Below are 23968 nucleotides of genomic sequence, written 5' to 3'. Positions count from 1 at the left end.
AGTGTTGTGCCGCAAGCACCATGAATAACTGTGTATCTGGCTCCGTGGGTAGGTAAGACTCCTGAACATTCTGAACGTGTGCACCCTGCAGGCCGTCAACAGTATGACCATCTGGCGTTTGTTCGCCATGATAAAACATAGAACATAGAACATAGAACGATACAGCGCAGTACAGGCCCTTCGGCCCTCAATGTTGCACCGACATGGGAAGTCAAAAACTAAAGGCCATCTAACCTACACTATGCCCTTATCATCCATATGCTTATCCAATAAACTTTTAAATGCCCCCAATGTTAGCGAGTTCACTACTGTTGCAGGTAGGGCATTCCACGGCCTCACCACTCTTTGCGTAAAAAACCCACCTCTGACCTCTGTCCTATATCTATTACCCCTCAATTTAAGGCTATGTCCCCTCGTGCTAGCCACCTCCATCCGCGGGAGAAGGCTCTCACTGTCCACCCTATCTAACCCTCTGATCATTTTGTATGCCTCTATTAAGTCACCTCTTAACCTTCTTCTCTCTAACGAAAACAACCTCAAGTCCATCAGCCTTTCCTCATAAGATTTTCCCTCCATACCAGGCAACATCCTGGTAAATCTCCTCTGCACACGTTCCAAAGCTTGATGTTGTGGGCCCAGAAGATGTAATGCATCCTTTCTGTGTACTGTTTCCAGTCTTTAACACCGGTGTCAAATGCATTCAATCGTCCAAACAGAGGCACGGCGAAATAATTGACTCCAACCTGGGCCTAGAAAACCGGAGAGGTGGCTCAGCTGAGCAGGTCGTAGTGTCGACAGCAAACCTGTTTACTCCTCGTCGCCAGTTTAATACGGACGTGGGGAGTGAAATAAAGAACTTTAATTTATTTACAATTCTGGTATATACACTTCCCGGTAAATCCCCCCCCCCCCCCGGTCTTTCTCTGGTCGGGGTCTTACTGGCCGACTTTTTATACAATGTTAAATGGAGTTCCCAATACCTCAGTGGGGGAACGCGTTCTCCGCGAGGTCCATGAGGAAGACCATCATTCCCTCCCCATATGTCCCATGCAGGATAATACAGAGAGGTCCTAGCAGATTTGAAATTAGTAAAAAGAAATGTAATTCAAAAAATGTCCAATTAAGGGTCAATCCCCCCCCCCCGAACATCTTTGGATTGTGGGGGTGAGACCCACGCAGACACGGAGAGAATGTGCAAACTCCACACGGCCAGTGACCCAGAGCCGGGATCGAAACCAGGTCCTCAGAGCCATGAGGCAGCAGTGCTAAGCGCTGCACCACTGTGCTACCCCCAGAAATTGGTAAATGTTTTCAAAATTATGAGGGAAAGGAAACAGGGAGCTCTCTGGCATTTAACCTAACACTAATCATCGGGAAAATGCTGGAATCTATCAATAAGGCAATTTAACAATTCATGCGCAGAGTACCTTATCATAAAAGTTAATTTAGTTTGACAAAAGGCAAACCCCTGTCTAATGTATGCGGGTTTTTTTGAGGATGTAACCAGTAGTGTTGAGAAAGGCGCGCAGCAGGAATTCCAAAATGCATTTGATTAGGTGTCACACAAAAGTATTATACTGACGATAATGGGTCCTGCAGTTTGACATGGATCGAGAATTGGTTAATGGACAGGAGGCAGAGAGAAGGGATACACTGGACAATGACTAGTGGAGTTCCTCACAACCAGCGCTACAACCTGAACATTTTACAATCCTGATTAATGACTCAGAAGAAAGGACAGAGACTAAAGTATCGAGGTTTGCCAACATATGATCATCGGAATGAGGAGCAAAAGTCAGCAATTAACCCCTCGAGCCTGCTCCGCCATTCAATCAGATCATAACTGATCTCTTCCTGGTCTCAAATCCACCTCCCCACCTGTTTCCCATAGCCCTTTAACCTGTTTTTAATCAGAAATATATGAGTCCTTCTTGAAACCATTTAATGACAATACACAACGAGTTGGGAAGTCCAGTAATGAAATGCTCCTTGTGGAGTTGGAAGCTCTGTTCACAGTATTCCTGCTGCTCATTATGGACTGCATTCCCTCTGCGGTCCTGGAGGTGTATCTGGCAGGGATTCCGCTGCCTGCTCGGTATGTCTGAACCTCCTTTCCAACACTTCATGACTCTGTACTCTCGAACGTCCAGGCCCAATCAGTTGCTACTTTCAGGAGTGTTATATCCCTTGGAACATGATTTGAAACTGGAGGTCAATGGTGGTCAGTGTGGGGAATCCCTTCTCATTTTGATATAAACGACCTGGACGTGTGATGCACAATCAATGGACACGGAAAGTAGATGAAGTCCGAATGAAAGGCTTTAATTAGCAAGAAGTGGACCCGACAGCAGACGTACAGAAGAATGGCTGGCTGCCGGGGAACACGGGTTCTTATACCCTGCCTCCTGGGCGGAGCTACCTTCCTCTCAGTCAATCGGCTGAGAGGCACACGATACCTGGGCCAATGGGCAGCGAGTCCTCTGCACCAATGGCAGCTCACACTCCCAGGTACCGTAATACCCCTAGTCATACTATCACATTCACCCCCTGTTGAGAAAGGAACCGGGGGGGGGGTCTACGGGGAATGCGGACATGGAGGGGGGGGGGCGGTGCGTGTCCCGTGAGTATGTAAGAGACTGGTAGTATGACTAGAGATGTTAGATCGTACCATTTCTTTGATGGCTGCCCACTGGCCCGCAACTATTTACAAAATACAGAACACAGTAACTAGGGACAGTTTGGGGAATGGGGAAAAAAATAGAGAACAAGCAAAAACAAGAGTTCAGCAGTTCACATGGATTCGATCATCCGATCGGGTGCCTTGGATGTCCTGTGCGACCTGCGTAGCTGTGCCGGCGATGTTGGAGCGGTGGTCGTCCGTGGCTCCGGGAGCGATGATCCTGTTCTTGCGTCCATACCCCTAGTCGGAGCTAGCGGGGGCCAGGCCGGGGAGGGTCGTCCTGGCCACTAGGCAGCGCGTGTGTGAGGGTGTCGGTGGGGCTGGGGGGGGGCGCGCCTGCCGGGGGCAGTTGGGGTTGGGGGGGTGTTGCCGCCTGGGGGGTGGGGTGGGATCCGGCGGGTGCCAGGTCCCGGAGGGAGACCGTGTCCTGTCGGCCGTCGGGATACTCCACATACACGTATTGCGGGTTTGCGTGGAGTACCTGGACTCTTTCGACCAACGGGTCCGACTTGTGCACCCGCACGTGCTTCCGGAGCAGAATGGGCACGGGGGTAGCCAGCCAGGTCGGGAGCGGGGTCCCTGAGGAAGACTTCCTGGGAAAAACAAGAAGGCGTCCGTGAGGCATTTGGTTAGTGGCGGTACAGAGAAGCGACCGGATAGAATGGAGGGCGTCTGGGAGGACCTCCTGCCAGTGGGAGACTGGGGGGTTTCTGGACCGTAGGGCCAGCAGGATGGTCTTCCAGACCGTACCGTTCTCCCTCTCGACCTGTCCGTTACCCCGGGGGTTGTAACTGGTCATCCTGCTGGAGGCGATGCCCCTGCTGAGCAGGAATTGACGCAGCTCGTCACTCATAAAGGAGGACCCCCGATTGCTGTGTGTGTAAGCGGGGTAACAGAACAGGGATAAAATGGTGCGGAGGGATTTAATAATGGTGGATGTGGTCATGTCGGGGCAGGAGATGGCGAAGAGGAAGCGGGAGTACTCGTCAATCACGTTGAGGAAGTACGTGTTGCGGTTGTTGGAGGGGAGGGGACCTTTGAAGTCCATGCTGAGACGTTCAAAGGGGCGGGAAGCCTTTATCAGATGCGCTTGTTCGGGGCGGTAGAAGTGCGGTTTGCACTCCGCGCAGATGTGGCATTCCCTAGTCACTGTCCTGACCTCCTCGATGGAGTAGGGCAGTGGAAAAAGCGGGTGACCCCTGGGTGGCAGAGGTCCGCGTGGAGGGTTCGAAGGCGGTCCACTTGTGCGTTAGCACAGGTGCCGTGGGACAGGGCATCGGGAGGCTCGTTTAGCTTCCTAGGACGCTACAAGATGTCGTAGTTGTAGGTGGACAGTTCGATCCTCCACCGCAAGATCTTGCCATTCTTTATCTTGCCCCTCTGTGCGTTGTCGAACATGAAGGCCACTGACCGTTGGTCTGTGAGGAGGGTGAACCTCCTGCCGGCCAGATAGTGCCTCCAATGTCGCACAGCTTCGACTATGGCCTGGGCTTCCTTTTCCACAGAGGGGTGGCGGATTTCGGAAACGTGGAGGGTCCGGGAGAAGAAGGCCACGGGTCTGCCCGCTTGGTTGAGGGTGGCTGCAAGAGCTACATCCGATGCGTCGCTCTCGACTTGGAAGGGGAGGGACTCATCGATAGCGCGCATCGTGCCCTTTGCGATATCCGCTTTGATGCGGCTAAAGGCCTGGCCTCCATCGACAGGGGAAAAGTGGCTGATTGGATGAGGGGACGGGCTTTGTCGGAGTAATTTGGGGACCCACTGGGCGTAATATGAAAAGAAGCCCAAACAGCACTTGAGGGCTTTGAGGGAGTGGGGGAGGGGAAGCTTCATCAGAGGGCGCATGCGTTCCGGGTCGGGGCCTATCACTCCGTTACGCTATACGTAGCCGAGGATGGCTAGACGGTCGGTGCTAAACGCGCATTTGTCCTTGTTGTAGGTCAGATTCAGCAGTTTGCGGTTTGGAGGAATTTCTGGAGGTTGGTGTCGTGGTCCTGCTGATCGTGGCCGCAGGTGGTGACGTTATCGAGATACGGGAAGGTAGCCCGTAAACCGTATTGGTCGACCATTCGGTCCATCTCCCGTTGGAAGACCGAGACCCTGTTTGTGACACCGAACGGAACCCTTAAAAAGTGGTAGAGTCGCCCATCCGCTTCAAACGCAGTGTACTTGCGATCGCTCGCGCGGATGGGGAGCGGACTTGATGTCCACCGTGGAGAAGACCTTGTACTGCGCGATCCTGTTGACCAGGTCGGAGATACGTGGGAGAGGGTATACGTCCAGCTGCGTAAACCTGTTGATGGTCGGACTGTAGTCTATGACCATCCTATTCTTCTCCCCGGTCTTTACCACCAGCACTTGTGCTCGCCAGGGGCTGTTGCTGGCCTCGATGACCCCTTCCTTCAGAAGCCGTTGGACTTCAGACCTGATGAAGGTCCGGTCCTGGGCGCTGTACCGTCTGCTCCTGGTGGCGACGGGTTTGCAATCCGGGGTGAGATTTGCAAACAAGGACGGGGGATTGACCTTGAGAGACGCAAGGCTGCTGACAGTAAGAGGGGGCATAGGGCCGCCGAATTTGAATGTTAAGCTCTGGAGGTTGCACTGAAAATCTAACCCCTGGAGTGCCGCCGCGCAGCGGTGGGGAAGGACGAATAGCTGAGGAGAGCGGGGGGGGGGGGGGGGGGGGGGGGGGGGGGGGGGGGGGGGGGGGGGGGGGGGGGGGGAGGACCCGTGGTCGCTGCTTGGGACCGCTTTAGATTGGCGAACGGCCACAAAGTGACCCTTTTGCTGCAGCCCTTGCAGGTTGTGGAACGGGCCGGGCAGCGATGACGGAGGTGCTTTGCCTGGCCGCAGAAATAGCAGCGGGGCCCTGTGCATTTTCGGGGTGCCCTGCGGCGCAGGCCTGGGGGGGTCCGAGTCTGTGGGGGTGAGAGAGGTCGCGTTCCACGCTGCCCAGGGGGCCGCTGTGCGGTCGGGGGCGTACGCACGAGCGTTCCGATTTGCAACATCTAGGGAGGAAGCGAGGGCCCGTGCCTCCGTGAGGCTTAATGTCTCTCTCTCCAACAGTCTTTGGCGGATCTGCGAGGACTGCATTCCTGCAACGAAGGCGTCTCAGATCAGAAGTTCAGTATGCTCAGCAGCAGACACCTGTGGGCAGCCGCAGTTCCTCCCCAGCACGAGGAGGGCCCGGTAAAAATCATCCAGAGACTCACCAGGCATCTGCTGCCTCGTGGCCAGTAAGTGCCGAGCGTAGACTTGGTTCACCGGCCGTATGAAATGTCCTTTAAGTAGGTCCATGGCCGCATCATAGTCTGTCGTGTCCTCTATGAGCGTGTACACGGCAGTGCCAACGCACGAGTGGATGTGTCGGGACGTTTTCGGCTGTGCTCAGGTAGCTATTGAAGCAACCCAGCCAGTGTTTAAATGCTGCCGTCGAAGACACCCCGGCTGGATACGAAGCTCCATCCTTTAAAATCTTACGAATTAAATTGATGCACAATCTTTTTTTTTTTTTTTTTTAAATTTAGATTAGCCAATTATTTTTTTCCAATTAAGGGGCAATTTAGCGTGGCCAATCCACCTACTTTGCACATTTTTGGGTTGTGGGGGCGAAACCCACGCAGACACGGGGAGAACGTGCAAACTCCACACGGACAGTGACCCAGAGCCGGGATCGAACCTGGGACCTCAGCGCCGTGAGGCGGTTGTGCTAACCACTAGGCCACCGTGCTGCCCTAATTGATGCACAATCAATGGACACGGAATGTACATGAAGTCCGAACGAAAAGCTTTAATTAGCAAGAAATGGATCCGGCAGCAGACGTACAGAAGAATGGCTGGCTGCCGGGGTACACGGGTTCTTATACCCCGCCTCGGCTGAGAGGCACACGATACCTGGACCAATGGGCAGTGAGTCCTCTGCACCAATGGCACCTCACACTCCCAGGTACCGTAATAACCCTAGTCATACTACCACAACGTGATTATACAAGGAAGGTGTAATTTCAAAGAACATAAAACATACAGTACAGAAGGAGGCCATTCGACCCACTTAAGCCCTCACTTCCACCCTATCCCCGTAACCCAATAATCCCTCATAACCTTTTTGATCACTAAGGCAATTTATCATGGCCAATCCACCTAATCTGCACGTCTTTGGACTGTGGAAGGAAACCGGAGTACCCGGAGGAAATCCACGCAGACACAGGGAAAACGTGCAGACTCCTCACAGACAGGGACCCAGCGGGGAATCGAACCTGGGACCCTGGCGCTGTGAAACCACAGTGATAACCACTTGTGTTACCGTGCTGCCCTGAAAGTTTGAAGATGAAACAAAAGGCAGAAAATAGTGAACAATGAGGAGGCGATTCACTCATTTCAGAAGACACAAGCTGGTGAAATGGACAGACACGTGGCAGATTCGCAGAGACGACAAATGTTGCATCTTCATAAAAATAATTGTTTAGGGTCCAGGTTGGGGAGGATTGTGTCCAATTCTGGGCAGCACGTTTCAGAGAGGATGTCAAGGCCTTTCACGGAGTTTAGAGGAAATGGGCGAAAATGGGCTTTTCCGAGCCCGCGGCGGGTCGGGGAATCGGCAAATTCCTGCCACTCCGGCGTTTATGCCGGCGTTAACACTTGGCCGGGAGAATCCCAGCCAGGGTCTTCGGGGTGAGGGACTTCAGAGACAGAAGCAACAAGAGGGTTTCCTTTGCAGCAGAGAAATGTAAGGGTTGTTCAGAACCAGAAAGAGTTTGGATAGAATAAACAAGTAGAAATTGTTTTCAGCAGCAGGATGTTGAGTAACCAACGGATACAAATTGAAGTTGATTTGAAGAAGCTTTTTTTTATGTAACATATTGTGATCTGGAATGCGCAGCCTGAAAGGCTGATGGAAACAGATTCAATAATAACTTTCAAAAGGACATTGAAAACACTTGACGGCTAATATTTGAAGGGCTGTGGGGGAAGATCCAGGCACAACAGACTGAATGTGTGCTGGATGTTTCTTCCATACCTACGGCTCCTTCAGTTTGTGAGCCGTAACAAAAGTAACCATTCTCTCTTTTCTAAGATGGCCAAGATGTACTGGCCAGGCTGACCAGACATGTAGCACGTTGGATAAGACTTGATAATATGACGACAAGGGCTCTCCAGAACTGAATTGGGGGTGAAGACTACTAGACTCAGACCTGCGTCCATTTTATCAACTTTCAATGAAACTGTTGCAATTTGCTCGCACGCCTCCCATGGTGTCATTGATCATGAGTTCGAAGGTCACAGTTTTCTCAAAATGTGTGGCAGAATTCTCCATTTGAGTTGGATGATCAGCCATGATGGTGATGAATGGCGGAGCAGGCTCGAAGGGCCAAAAGGCCTCCTCCTGCTCCTATCTCTATGTATCTATGTTTAACACCAACGCAGAATTTGTGGACTTTCAGGGCAGCAAACCTGGATCGATTCAGCGACTGTGGAGGGGCAGCACCGACACCACGTGGAACACAATCAATTCCAATGAGAAACGGAGCCGGATTCACCGGGTCCGTGATTGACACTCGGGAGGCTGACAAGCTGCAGCCACACATACACACTACTCTCCCCACACACACTCATCCCAGCCACACACACACATTACACTCCCCACACACACTCATCCCAGCCCCACACACACATTACACCCCCCACACACACTCATCCCAGCCCCACACACACACTCATCCCAGCCACACACACACATTACACTCCCCACACACACTCATCCCAGCCGCACATACACACTACTCTCCCCACACACACTCATCCCAGCCACACACACACATTACACTCCCCACACACACTCATCCCAGCCACACACACATTACACTCCCCACACACACTCATCCCAGCCGCACACACACATTACACTCCCCACTCACACTCATCCCAGCCTCACACACACATTACACTCCCCACACACACTCATCCCAGCCGCACACACACATTACACTCCCCACTCACACTCATCCCAGCCTCACACACACATTACACTCCCCACACACACTCATCCCAGCCTCACACACACATTACACTCCCCACACACACTCATCCCAGCCGCACACACACATTACATTCCCCACACACACTCATCCCAGCCGCACATACACACTACACTCCCCACACACACTCATCCCAGCCGCACACACACATTACACTCCCCACACACACTCATCCCAGCCTCACACACACATTACACTCCCCACACACACTCATCCCAGCCGCACACACACATTACATTCCCCACACACACTCATCCCAGCCGCACATACATACTACACTCCCCACACACACTCATCCCAGCCACACACACATTACACTCCCCACACACACTCATCCCAGCCGCACACACACATTACACTCCCCACACACACTCATCCCAGCCTCACATACACATTGCACTCCCCACACACACTCATCCCAGCCGCACACACATTACACTCCCCACACACACTCATCCCAGCCGCACACACACATTACCCTCCCCACACACACTCATCCCAGCCTCACACACACATGACACTCCCCACACACACTCATCCCAGCCGCACACACACATTACCCTCCCCACACACACTCATCCCAGCCTCACACACACATGACACTCCCCACACACACTCATCCCAGCCACACACACATTACACTCCCCACACACACTCATCCCAGCCGCACACACACATTACACTCCCCACGCACACTCATCCCAGCCGCACACACACATTACACTCCCCACACACACTCATCCCAGCTGCACACACATTACACTCCCCACACACACTCATCCCAGCCGCACGCACACATTACACTCCCCACACACACTCATCCCAGCCGCACACACACATTACACTCCCCACACACACTCATCCCAGCCGCACACACACATTACACTCCCCACACACACTCATCCCAGCCGCACACACACATTACACTCCCCACACACACACTCATCCCAGCCGCACATACACATTACACTCCCCACACACACTCATCCCAGCCGCACACACACATTACACTCCCCACACACACTCATCCCAGCCTCACATACACATTACACTCCCCACACACACCCATCCCAGCCTCACATACACATTACACTCTCCAAAAACACCCATCCCAGCCAGCAAGATTGCACGGTTGTGCTGGTTCGCGGCCATACAGCTGATGGGTTGGCTGGGGCCAGGGCGGTTTCCTGGAGGGACCTATATGATGCCTAGCCCTCAGTTCACAGCGGGCAGTCAGCGGTGTGCGTAGCTGGGAGGCTGCCGTGCCGGCTGTGGAAATGTTGTTCCGTGTCTGTCCACCTGGACCCCACAGCTCTCCTCCTGACCACCCCTGCTACTCCCCCCCAGCCCTGGCAGAAGTCCCCCAGCCAGCGACACAACTGTCAGCAAACTATGGCAATGTTGGACACTTTCCATACCGCCTCCCTCTCCCTCAGCAGGCACCACGCTAGTTACACGATTTTAAAAAGCACAAGTGAACCGCGCCGTCGGGAACTCGGCCTAATGGAGGTGGAGAATCGCAGAGGCCCCGGAGAATACTGGCTCCGGCCCGCTAATGATATGCAAACGGTTTCTACTGCAGGGTTGTTCCAGTACGCATTAATGCCGCTGTGGAGATGACGGAGGATCATGATTTTGCATCAAATCGGCACCCACCGTGATTTTGCCGTTGGAATCTATTCTCCGCCTAATCGCTTTTCGGCATTGGTGAGCGGAGAATCCCACCCATGGTTTTATTAGCAAGGTGTGTTTGAGAATATGTCAGAAGGAGGATGGCAGGACATAAGTGCAGTAGGAAGTGTGTCATAATAATAATAATCTTTATTATTGAAATGAAATGAAAATTGCTTATTGTCACGAGTAGGCTTCAATGAAGTTACTGTGAAAAGCCCCTAGTCGCCACATTCCGGCGCCTGTCCGGGGAGGCTGGTACGGGAATCGAACCGTGCTGCTGGCCTGCCTGGGTCTGCTTTAAAAGCCAGCGATTTAGCCCAGTGAGCTAAACCAGCCCCTCAGCCCCTGTTATTGTCACAAGTCGGCTTACATTAACACTGCAATGATGTTACTGTGAAAATCCCCTAGTCGCCACATTCCGGCACCTGTTCGGGTACACTGAGGGAGAATTCAGAATGTCCAATTCACCTAACAGCCCGTATTTCGGGACTTGTGGGAGGAAACCGGAGCACCCGGAGGAAACCCACGCACACACGGGGAGAACGTGCAGACTCTGCACAGACAGTGACCCAAGCCAGGAATTGAACCTGGGTCCCTGACGCTGTGAAGCAACAGAGCTAGCCACTTTGTTACTGTGTGCAGTACACAAGATGTTTAATATATTATATATTTTTAAAACTTATTTTTGGATAAGCGTAAGTTTTAATTTCCTCTCCCAACATACTGTTATTTCCGTTATTTCCGTACAATTATATGATTTATTTTAACTTGTGTTTTTGGAAGTTTAAGTGTCTGAGTGCAACGCCAGAGGAATTAAATCCCTCCAATTATCTTTTGTTACAAAGAACAGAAATGTTTGAATGATATGTTCGTATGTTTAGAAACTCTGCATCCTGTTCTAATATGTTTTACCTGCTTCTTGCATTCTTACAGAAGAGGGTTTCGAGTGACGAATATATACAGAAGTTGAACATTGTTTATCCGAGGTCACTTTCACCTCATCGAAACGACAAATACTCTTCAGTTTGTGCAGCTGTTAACAAAATCATTCCACGATGAAAGGAACCTGTACTTGGATTTCCACTGCTTTACACATCACTTTTGACCTTATTGCCCATGCGGTGTGCTTAAAATAAAACTAATTTTGGAAGTTTTAAAGCTTAAAGTTATTAAGGGCCATTTGCTATTTTCATACCCACAAATAAGAAACGAGCTATTTTGTAAACTCGGAGTAATCTTGTTCCTGTACTGGAACATTAACTATCCACCACCTCAAGTACCCATTCTACAATATGCAGCCAGACTGTCCACAGGCGACTCGCCATTTCAAAGCAATGTTGAAGGTCACACAGCCCCTGATCCATTCAGACTCCGAGCTGCAATCTCCTCCTTTTGCAGAGCTGATTGCTATTTTGCAGACTTTGCTTTGAACTGTTCTATTTTTACTTTTGTCTGCTGCTGTCAAAGTTTCAGCAGAATGAATGTTCCCTTAATGGAGGACGTGTGCAGTAGCTGAAGATTAACAGCAGAGTTCAACAGAATTATTTTAAATATCTGAGTGCACATTACTCTGTGGGCAATTGTTTTTACTGAGAATTAATAACGGCTGCCCGATGCTGCAGGCACTGGGCTGGGCAGTACAATTGAGCATTGCTGGGAAAATTATTTACAGTCAGGTTCATGTGTAAACGAAGATAAAAATCTTACTTCAGGTGAATTTTATTTTCTCTGCCGAATTCTGCAGGGTGAGTTGTGGAAGTATCACATGCTTTGCGAAAGTGTCATTTCAGAATAAAGAATAAATTACCCAGCTCGGTTCCAATTTTTAAAATTTACCTTCATTCGAAGTACGACCAATTGTGTTTGACTGGAGTGATGATCAATTGTGTGGGGTTATAAGTCTCACACAAACACTATTTAAGTTAATTTTAGATCTAAGGGTTGGATTTTAAATGCTGTTGCTTCACTGAAACATCCAGGATGTCTAATTAAGTTGGGAAAAACTCATCGAGAGTAGATTTCTCATCAACTCCATGGATTATCCATGCGTAGAATATGCTAAAGGGGTACTGAAGAATGGATGGAGCAGATTTGAGGCATGTTTCACCCCCAGTTTGAGCCCCAAAATGAAGGCTGACTATCTGGTGCCAGGACTGAGGAAGTGCCGAGCTGTCAGAGACGGTGGCTTTCGAGTTAGACGTAAAACCGAGGATCAGTCCCTCCCCAGGGGGGAGGGGGGGGGGGGGGGGGGGGGTGGGGGGGGGACACAGAAAATATATAATGGAAATATTTTGAAGATGCGCCGGGGAATCATCCTCGGTGCCCTGAGCAACATTTATCCCTCCGCCACGTCATTATTTGTGGGATATTGCTGTGCACACATTGGCTTGCCCTCTTTCCTATATTTCCACAACAGCGACTATTTTGCATTGGCTGGAAAAAGCTTCAAGTCCTGTGGCTGTGAAGGTGTCTTTCTTTTCCGTTTCCAATTCCTTCTGCCTGTGACTTCTCTCTGGCCGATTGCATTCTGTACACTGAATGACCTGGTTCACACTCTGGCCCATTGCCATGACTTTTTTAAAAACGTTTTTTTGAAGAGTACCCAATTATTTTTTCCCAATTAAGGGGCAATTTAGCGTGGCCAATCCACCTCCCCTGCACATCTTTGGGTTGTGGGGGTGAAACCCACGCAGACACGGGGAGAATGTGCAAACTCCACACGGACAGTGACCCAGAGCCAGGATCGAACCTGGGACCCTCGGCGCCCTGAGGCAGCAGTGCTAACCACTGCGCCACCGTGCTGCCCTTGCCATGACATTTTAAGCTCCAGTGTTTGTGAAATACTTGATGCATACTAAACACAATCTCTTACCTTTCAATCTGGAACTCAAAGTGTGATTGAGCTGCTCTGCAGCTATCTTTACCAACTATTTGTAGCAACAAGTTGTGTTTTGTTGGGGACTTGTTTCTCTATACTTCCAGCATGGTTGTCAATAATATGCATCTTTGGCGACAAGTTTGACTTGGTTATTACAAAAAAGTTGTTTTGTAATACCTGTAAGCCCGCTAAATCACCGGATAGTGAAGAACCTCAGAACGAGCCACTCAGGAAAAACAGCAGAAGCCAGTTTGCCATGAATCATAGAGGCAATCTGTAGCTGTATCGCTGGGTCGTCATTCCATGAGGTTGTGTTTTATTTAGAAACGGCTTTTCGGGATGCGTGAACCCTTCTGTCTCAGCTCTCAAAGCGTTTGACAGTTCCCAGGGAAGAATAAGTGGTGATTAAGATTTCTCCATGAGGAATGCTGTATTTGTGCCTGAGAATCGGCAGATTAGGTCGAAAGGGTTTTCAGTCTCTGTCCAGCATTCAACAATGTTGGATCAGCAAGGAGCGAGTGTCAGGTCTACATGCACCATGGAAACCAGGAACTGCCTTGGTTTAGACTGGGCATGACAGGTAGATGATCCTGGATTATTGGTTATGGGATAGAAACACACTGGTTTCAGGATCGGTTCAACAGTCTTGTATCATTCCATGTTTTCTTGTTTTGCTTAGACTGGTTCTGATTCAGGTCTCAAATAATAATAAACAATAATAATCTTTATTAGTGTAAGCTTACATTAACACTGCAATGAAGTTACTGTGAAAAACCCCTAGTCGCCACATTCCGGCGCCTGTTCGGGTACATAGAGGGAGAATTCAGAATATCCAATTCACCGAACAGCACGTCTTTCGGGACTTGTGGGAGGAAACCGGAGCACCCGGAGGAAACCCACGCAGACACGGGGAGAACGTGCAGACTCCGCACAGACAGTGACCCGAGCCGGGAATCAAACTCGGGACCCTGGAGCTCTGAGGCAGCAGAGATAACCACTGTGCCGCCCAAATATCCCATCTCAAATATAAAAGTAAGAAGTCTTACAACACCAGGTTAAAGTCCAACAGGTTTGTTTCAAACACGAGCTTTCGGAGCACGGCTCCTTCTTCAGGTGAAGGAGCCGTGCTCCGAAAGCTCGTGTTTGAAACAAACCTGTTGGACTTTAACCTGGTGTTGTAAGACTTCTTACTGTGCTCACCCCAGTCCAACGCCGGCATCTCCACATCATGGCTACCAAATATAAAAGGACACCATGTGTGGTGAAGTGTCCTGTGATAACTCCCTTTATTGCACATTTTGTTACCACTCAGCAGCAGCTCGTGTGAAAAGCTGATTCTCTTCCAATCAGAAGTGATCCATTGTGACAACTTTATTACATGTTACACGCACACTTCAAAAGGCTTCACTTTCTATCTGAAATCAATGTGTGGCCATCAAGCACCCTATCAGAGAAATGACAACGCTCATTTACAGATGTCTTTTAACAACGAACCTTGTTATTGAGTAATTTCCATAATTGTGGAGGCTTAGAGACTCGCTCTGCTGATACAGTGCAACTCACTTTAATCTTCAGTAAAATTCTAATGAGAAAACTAATAGTGCATTCTTTCATTTTCACTAATGATCTTTCATTTGTTTGTTGTCTGCACCAAATGCTTAAAACACTTTTTAGAATAATTAATTTACAAAACTATAAAGCGTAATGATTATTTCTTAAAATTTCAATTATTTACTTTGTTCTGTTGAATTTTAATTAACTCAATTTTTCTTTAAACATTGTAAGTATTAACTTAATGAGGCTAATAATTTAAAGTTACAAATCAATAACATGTAAATGACTAGGGTTTCAGTTACTTGAATTAGAGGTCACTGATGCGAGGGTGTGTGTTGAAGTCTAACAGATTGGGATGATTCATATTTAAACTTCCACCTGTCCTGTTCCTGTTTGAGTTGATTTGGGTGGAAGCTGCAATGTCTTCTTGTAAAGTGGAGATAAAATCAGAATGAAGAGTGCGTTGCTGCAGGGCTGTCACGTGAGATCCAGTTGGGCATGAGAAACATTCAGCATTGGAAGGTAATTAACCTCGGCAAAAAGAAAAATATGAGCAAATAAAATTGAATCGACGTAAAATGTGAAATGTAAATGGCTGTAGTAACTGCAGTAACCTCGCGAGAAGCTTTTTCCCCCCCTCACCGAGGAAGCTCGGGAGGAATACAGCGTTGGGACTGCTCTCTTCAACCATTCCACTGCCCAGACCCACTTCACAGAAACATACACACACAGAAGCTGCAAATCAAAATGAAAGCGGAAAATGCAGGTTGACCTCAGCGGGTCTGACAGCGTCTGTGGAGAGAGAAACAGAGCTAACGTTTCCAATCCAATATGACTTTTTCGGAACTGAGCTGAAAATAAATATTACGTGGGATTTTCTGCCCCCGCCCCGCCCGTACCACATATTTACTGGCGGCAGGGCAATTCTCCATGGAACGTCAGCGGGCAAGGTCTCCCGACCCCACCACAATCTACTGCGTTATGTGTGGCTCAGCAATCAGCCACTGGGGAATCCGACATGGCGCAGGGGATGAGGAGGGGGGGGGGGGGGGGGGGGGGGTGGGAATCACCTTCAGTGCACTGGAAGAACCCGCTGGTGGGAATTGCTATAAAGCCCCGCCATTGTGTCTTCTAACTGATCGATGATCGGAGACAAATTCATCAAAAATACAATTTGGCAGCCATAGAAAGAAAATGAAGAGAGGTAGAATGCAAGACCCCTATTATTCTGCAACAATAGTTCGTACCAGCCTCCCCGAACAGGCGCCGGAATGTGGCGACTAGGGACTTTTCACAGTAACTTCATTGAAGCCTACTTGTGACAATAAGCGATTTTCATTCCATTTCATTTCATTTCTTGGGATAGTTTAAAGGCTGAGATCATTTGACCAGTGAAGATCAAGCCAGCAGTATCATCCGGAATTCCAGAATTAAAGAAATCCCATTGTCCATCAAACCATAGCCATTCTGAGGGAAAGAGCGGCAACTTAGCCTTTCGGAGATCGGTAAGAGTATCGCAGTGATATAATAGCAAAGCATGTGTGTTACATAATGGCAGTACATGTGTGTAACATAATGGCAGCACATGTGTGTTATATAATGGCAGTACATGTGTGTTATATAATGGCAGTACAGGTGTGTTATATAATGGCAGTACATGTGTTATATAATGGCAGTACACGTGTGTTATATAATGGCAGTACAAGTGTCTTACATAGCGGCAGTACATGTGTGTTATATAATGGCAGCACATGTGTGTTATATAATGGCAGTACATGTGTGTTATATAATGGCAGCACATGTGTGTTATATAATGGCAGTACATGTGTGTTATATAATGGCAGTACATGTGTGTTATATAGTGGCAGTACATGTGTGTTATAAAATGGCCGTACATGTGTGTTATATAGTGGCAGTACATGTGTGTTATATAGTGGCAGTACATGATGTGTTATATAGTGGCAGTACATGATGTGTTATATAATGGCAGTGCATGTGTTAAATATAATGGCAGTACATGATGTGTTATATAGTGGCAGTACATGTGTGTTATATAGTGGCAGTACATGTGTGTTATATAATGGCAGTACATGTGTGTTATATAATGGCAGTACATGTGTGTTATATAGTGGCAGTACATGTGTGTTATATAGTGGCAGTACATGTGTGTTATATAATGGCAGTACATGTGTGTTATATAATGGCAGTACATGTGTGTAACATAATGGCAGCACATGTGTGTTATATAATGGCAGTACATGTGTGTTATATAATGGCAGTACATGTGTGTTATATAATGGCAGTACATGTGTGTTATATAATGGCAGTACATGTGTGTTATATAGTGGCAGTACATGTGTGTTATATAATGGCAGTACATGTGTGTTATATAATGGCAGTACATGTGTGTTATATAATGGCAGTACATGTGTGTTATATAGTGGCAGTACATGTGTGTTATATAATGGCAGTACATGTGTGTTATATAATGGCAGTACATGTGTGTTATATAATGGCAGGACATGTGTATTATATAATGGCAGTACATGTGTGTTATATCATGGCAGTACATGTGTGTTATATAGTGGCAGTACATGTGTGTTATATAATGGCAGTGCATGTGTGTTATATAATGGCAGTACATGTGTGTTATATAATGGCAGTACATGATGTGTTATATAGTGGCAGTACATGTGTGTTATATAGTGGCAGTACATGTGTGTTATATAGTGGCAGTACATGTGTTAAATATAATGGCAGTACATTATGTGTTATATAATGGCAGTACATGTGTGTTATATAATGGCAGTACATGTGTGTTATATAATGGCAGTACATGTGTGTTATATAGTGGCAGTACATGTGTGTTATATAATGGCAGTACATGTGTGTTATATAGTGGCAGTACATGTGTGTTATATAGTGGCAGTACATGTGTGTTATATAATGGCAGTACATGTGTTATATAATGGCAGTACACGTGTGTTATATAATGGCAGTACAAGTGTCTTACATAGCGGCAGTACATGTGTGTTATATAATGGCAGCACATGTGTGTTATATAATGGCAGTACATGTGTGTTATATAATGGCAGCACATGTGTGTTATATAATGGCAGTACATGTGTGTTATATAATGGCAGTACATGTGTGTTATATAGTGGCAGTACATGTGTGTTATAAAATGGCCGTACATGTGTGTTATATAGTGGCAGTACATGTGTGTTATATAGTGGCAGTACATGATGTGTTATATAGTGGCAGTACATGATGTGTTATATAATGGCAGTGCATGTGTTAAATATAATGGCAGTACATGATGTGTTATATAGTGGCAGTACATGTGTGTTATATAGTGGCAGTACATGTGTGTTATATAATGGCAGTACATGTGTGTTATATAATGGCAGTACATGTGTGTTATATAGTGGCAGTACATGTGTGTTATATAGTGGCAGTACATGTGTGTTATATAATGGCAGTACATGTGTGTTATATAATGGCAGTACATGTGTGTAACATAATGGCAGCACATGTGTGTTATATAATGGCAGTACATGTGTGTTATATAATGGCAGTACATGTGTGTTATATAATGGCAGTACATGTGTGTTATATAATGGCAGTACATGTGTGTTATATAGTGGCAGTACATGTGTGTTATATAATGGCAGTACATGTGTGTTATATAATGGCAGTACATGTGTGTTATATAATGGCAGGACATGTGTATTATATAATGGCAGTACATGTGTGTTATATCATGGCAGTACATGTGTGTTATATAGTGGCAGTACATGTGTGTTATATAATGGCAGTGCATGTGTGTTATATAATGGCAGTACATGTGTGTTATATAATGGCAGTACATGATGTGTTATATAGTGGCAGTACATGTGTGTTATATAGTGGCAGTACATGTGTGTTATATAGTGGCAGTACATGTGTTAAATATAATGGCAGTACATTATGTGTTATATAATGGCAGTACATGTGTGTTATATAATGGCAGTACATGTGTGTTATATAATGGCAGTACATGTGTGTTATATAGTGGCAGTACATGTGTGTTATATAATGGCAGTACATGTGTGTTATATAGTGGCAGTACATGTGTGTTATATAGTGGCAGTACATGTGTGTTATATAATGGCAGTACATGTGTTAAATATAATGGCAGTACATTATGTGTTATATAATGGCAGTACATGTGTGTTATATAATGGCAGTACATGTGTGTTATATAATGGCAGTACATGTGTGTTATATAATGGCAGCACATGTGTGTTATATAATGGCAGTACATGTGTGTTATATAATGGCAGTACATGTGTGTTATATAATGGCAGTACATGTGTGTTATATAATGGCAGTACATGTATGTTATATAATGGCAGTACATGTGTGTTATATAATGGCAGTACATGTGTGTTATATAGTGGCAGTACATGTGTGTTATATAGTGGCAGTACATGTGTGTTATATAATGGCAGTATATGTGTGTTATATAATGGCAGTACATGTGTGTTATATAGTGGCAGTACATGTGTGTTATATAATGGCAGTACATGTGTGTTATATAATGGCAGTACATGTGTGTTATATAATGGCAGTACATGTGTGTTATATAATGGCAGTACATGTGTGTTATATAATGGCAGTACATGTGTGTTATATAGTGGCAGTACATGTGTGTTATATAATGGCAGTGCATGTGTGTTATATAATGGCAGTACATGTGTGTTATATAATGGCAGTACATGTGTGTTATATAATGGCAGTACATGTGTGTTATATAGTGGCAGTACATGTGTGTTATATAGTGGCAGTACATGTGTGTTATATAATGCCAGTACATGTGTTAAATATAATGGTAGTACATGTGTGTTATATAGTGGCAGTACATGTGTTAAATGTAATGGCAGTACATGTGTGTTATATAATGGTAGTACATGTGTGTTATATAATGCCAGTACATGTGTGTTATATAGTGGCAGTACATGTGTGTTATATAATGCCAGTACATGTGTTAAATATAATGGTAGTACATGTGTGTTATATAGTGGCAGTACCAGTGTTAAATGTAATGGCAGTACATGTGTGTTATATAATGGTAGTGCATGGTGTGTTATACAATGGCAGTACACACATGTTATACAATGGCAGTACATGCATTTTATACAATGATGATACATCTGTATTATATAATGGCAGTACATGTGTGTTATATAATGGCAGTACATACATGTTATATAATGGCAGTACATACATGTTATATAATGGCAGTACATACATGTTATATAATGCAAGAATACACAAATCATTTTTGAGTGCAGTAAGAAAATGCAACAATTGTAAAGTCAGACAAATAATAGTGGGGGACGCCATTCAACCAGAACATTCGTCTGCCGTGTTTCGGGTGTGTTTAATGGGATGTTTCCGGGTCCCTGCAGTGCTGAGAAAGTGTCTGCTTTCCAATGGCGTTTTGCCATGTTTCTTGGCCAAGGAACGCTCGTCAAGGCCGCACTTCAGTCATTTCCTGCACTCATGCAATCAGCTCGCCTGTGCAGGAAAACTGCTCGCGGATCGGGGCGACATTTTTGTGGTAGTCTGTGTAGAGGTATTACGGTACCTAGTAATGCTGGAACACCATTGGTGGATAATGTATGCTTGCTATTGGTCGAGCCTGTATGGTAGCTACGCCCTGCAAGGCGGGGTATAAGAGCCCGTGCCGCCCCAGCCGCTTCCTTTCTGTACCTGAGCTGCTGGGGGGGGGAAACATCTAGCTTATTAAAGCCTTCAGTTGGACTACAACCTCGCTTTAGTAGTCATTGATCGTGCATCAATTTTTAAAAAAAATTTCCAATCTTTTGACCTCCCTCAGCGACCCCCCCCCCCCACACTTCACCCAACTTGGTCTTCCAGGGTCCTCGTGCCCCTTCACCCCACCTCTTATGGGCAAGGCATCCCTAGGCCTGACCCCTGGCATGGGCAACCTGGCACCCAAGCTCTGTGGCGTGCCAGCCTGGTACACTGGAAGTGCCACCCAGTCAGTGCCACCGAGACACTTTGCAAGGCTGGCTTTGCCAGGTGCCAGGGGGAGTGGCAGGGTGTTACCCTTCCTGATGCCCGACCACTTGGGGGCCTCCAATGGCCTGGAAGATCCCCCCTTGGTGCCTTTACGACTGGCCCATGTTTGTATGGGTCAACACTAAATGGCACCCTGAGGTGGTATTGAAATGAAAAAAATGAAAATGGCTTATTGTCACAAGTAGGCTTCAAATGAAGTTACTGTGAAAAGCCCCTAGTCGCCACATTCCGGCGCCTGTTTGGGGAGGCTGGTGCGGGAATCGAACCGTGCTGCTGGCCTGCTTGGTCTGCTTTCAAAGCCAGCGATTTAGCCCAATGCTAAACAGCCCCATTGCAGACACAGCCAATGAATCCCGGGCCCCAGGAGAATCCGGCACACACATGTTTAAATGAACCATATGCTGATCTGGATCATGCCCGATGAGGGTGAGTTCCAGTTTGCGACATCTCGCAAGGTTCCGTTGAATCTCTTTCAGTCAGATACCAAGGGGATTGATTCTCCATTCAACACCGCTCCTAGCAGTAATTCTGGTCAGCTGGAGGGAGAATGGATTGTTGAGGGACGTTGCAATGCACCAATCTCTCCCCTCCCCCACCCCCCCCCTCCCCCCCCTCCCTCCCCCCCCCCCCCCCCCCCCCCCCACCCGATGGCATCAGCGTGCTGCCCACCCTACGCTGGTGGGAAGATGCAATTTAAATAAATTTTGATGTCATTAATGGGCTTGAAACCCAAATCTCCCCCCTCCCCCAGCCCTGTCCCTTGGTTACGCTCCAACCGACACACTATGATGCAAGCCTTCCCAAGCATGGCCTTGATGCAGTGGACCCCGAGGTGGGTCAAGGGGGCGAGGGGCTCAGAGCATAACTGAGGGGCTCCCCTAAAGTCCATGGTGGGTCTGATGGGGGGGGGGGGGGGTTGGGTCACCCTCATGTGGGCATGCTGTGGGGGTTGACCCATCATTTCCGTGGCGGGGGGAAGGGAGGATGCCGAAGATGTCAGTATGGGGGGTAGGATTTGCCTTGTGTTGACCACAACTCTGTGTTCCTGCTCATCCCCATATCCTTAATTCCCTTAGTCCCCAAAATGAATCTATTCATTGACGAAGCAGCCACAGCTTCCTGGGCCAGAGAATTCCAAACGTTCACAACACTGAGTGAAGACATTTCTCATCATCCCAGTCCAAAATGGCCGCCCTGTGCCCTGAGGTGAGATCTTCTGGTTCTATGTCCAGTTACAGGAAACAGCTTCGCAGCATCCACGACATAATCAAACAGGGCTACTGAGAGAGTGACAGTTAGGATTGATGCCACACATTCACTGTCAATTTGGGGTGATTTACTATTGCAAATAATTGATAAATGAGAGTTTGTGCTGACGTAAAGATTCATGTTTTGACAGGATTGTAACTGCCCCTGACTATGATGTAATTGATTCAACCACAGTTGCTATGGGCAGCACGGTAGCACAGTGGTTAGCACAGTTGCTTCACAGCTCCAGGGTCCCAGGTTCGATTCCCGGCTTGGGTCACTGTCTGTGCGGAGTCTGCACGTTCTCCCCGTGTGTGCGTGGGTTTCCTCCGGGTGCTCCGGTTTCCTCCCACACGTTTCGAAAGACGTGCTGTTGGGTGAATTGGACATTCTGAATTCTCCCTCTGTGACCCGAACAGGCGCCGGAATGTGGCGACTAGGGGCTTTTCACAGTAACTTCATTACAGTGTTAATGTAAGCCTACTTGTTACAATAAAGATTATTATTAAAACTGTTTAAAAATAACAAATTTCATCACTTAATACTGAAACCAAATCTCCTCTTTGAAACACATCACTGTGATATTCTCTGATCCTTTCACCTTTCAGAGAAAGGCCTTCTCCTAGTTTAATCATTAAAAACGGAGACTATATGAAGCCGCAGGTAGATAACAAAGTTGGGGGCTCTGGCCAGGGTTGACCCTGTTTTTTCTCCCGTTAAATCACGCCCACTATTTCCTCAGGAATAAGAGCCATTCTCCTTGCAAAGGTTTCCACAATTAGATTTGATGTACCTCATCTCATTCTGCACCAGCTGTGCCTTGGTCATTGAATGATCTGCAGACGTGGTAAATCCCCCAGAGTCCACACCCTGCCTATATCCCTTGGTCAAATCCTTGTAAAGAGTCGACGCTGGTTTTCTCCGTCAAGCGCAGACAAGCTCCCAGATTCAGAGGCACCCGCAGTTTATTGCTGACTTTTCCAGATTCTTCCTGGAGTTTCAGTGGATGTCTGATGGAATCACTGAGCAATTCTGGAGCTCACTTCTTTTTTCCTTCACAGTTTCCTCCTCTGCTTTCCGATCCTCAAATTGGGGTCTAGTTCCATGGGTAATCCACCCCCCCCCCCCCCCCCCCCCCCCCCCCCCCAAGAGGCGATTCTACATTTGTGAGTTCAGGGACGGATGGAGAAAGTTTAATTTAATATTGTGGAATATGGATGATGATGACAGCAATGTTAATGTGTCATTCAAATACAAAATCCTCATGACTCACAATGCTTCAAATTTCTTTTGCTTCCTGCAGTGAGAGTGATCGCCAGTGGTCTGTCTTGATAAAATATTAAAGCATGCCGCTGTGCAGAGAGACCTGGGTGTGTTAGTGCATGAGTCACAGAAGGTTGGTTTACAAGTGCAACAGATGATTAAGAAAGTGAATGGAATTTTGTCCTTCATTGCTAGAGGGATGGAGTTTAAAACTAGGGAGGTTATGCTGCAATTGTATAAGGTGTTAGTGAGGCCACACCTGGAGTATTGTGTTCAGTTTTGGTCTCCTTACCTGAGAAAGGATGTACTGGCGCTGGAGGGTGTGCAGAGGAGATTCACTAGGTTAATCCCAGAGCTGAAGGGGTTGGATTATGAGGAGAGGTTGAGTAGACTGGGACTGTACTCGTTGGAATTTAGAAGGATGAGGAGGAATCTTAGGATAGATGCGGGCAGGTTGTTTCCACTGGTGGGTGAAATAAGAACTAGGGGGCATAGCCTCAAAATAAAGGGAAGTAGATTTAGGACTGAGTTTAGGAGGAACTTCTT

At 47.3% G+C, this 23968-nt stretch overlaps 2 long non-coding RNA genes across 2 annotated transcripts in view; both read left to right on the top strand.

Annotated features, from left to right (window-relative positions):
• Positions 1-12207, top strand: part of LOC119968691 — a 109831-nt gene extending 97624 nt beyond the window's left edge. Inside the window, exons 2-3 of the long non-coding RNA XR_005461185.1 lie at positions 10298-10459; positions 11323-12207. This is a non-coding gene — a long non-coding RNA (uncharacterized LOC119968691). The remainder of the gene's footprint in view (positions 1-10297; positions 10460-11322) is intronic.
• Positions 12208-15299: 3092 nt separating this feature from the next.
• Positions 15300-23968, top strand: part of LOC119969763 — a 109604-nt gene continuing 100935 nt past the window's right edge. The window contains exons 1-2 of the long non-coding RNA XR_005461458.1: positions 15300-15343; positions 16188-16326. This is a non-coding gene — a long non-coding RNA (uncharacterized LOC119969763). The remainder of the gene's footprint in view (positions 15344-16187; positions 16327-23968) is intronic.

Source organism: Scyliorhinus canicula, chromosome 7 (assembly GCF_902713615.1).
Source record: "Scyliorhinus canicula chromosome 7, sScyCan1.1, whole genome shotgun sequence".
Classification (NCBI taxonomy): domain Eukaryota; kingdom Metazoa; phylum Chordata; class Chondrichthyes; order Carcharhiniformes; family Scyliorhinidae; genus Scyliorhinus; species Scyliorhinus canicula.
The sequence above is the reverse complement of the archived record's forward strand: the minus strand, read 5'-3'. Positions and strand labels throughout refer to the sequence as shown.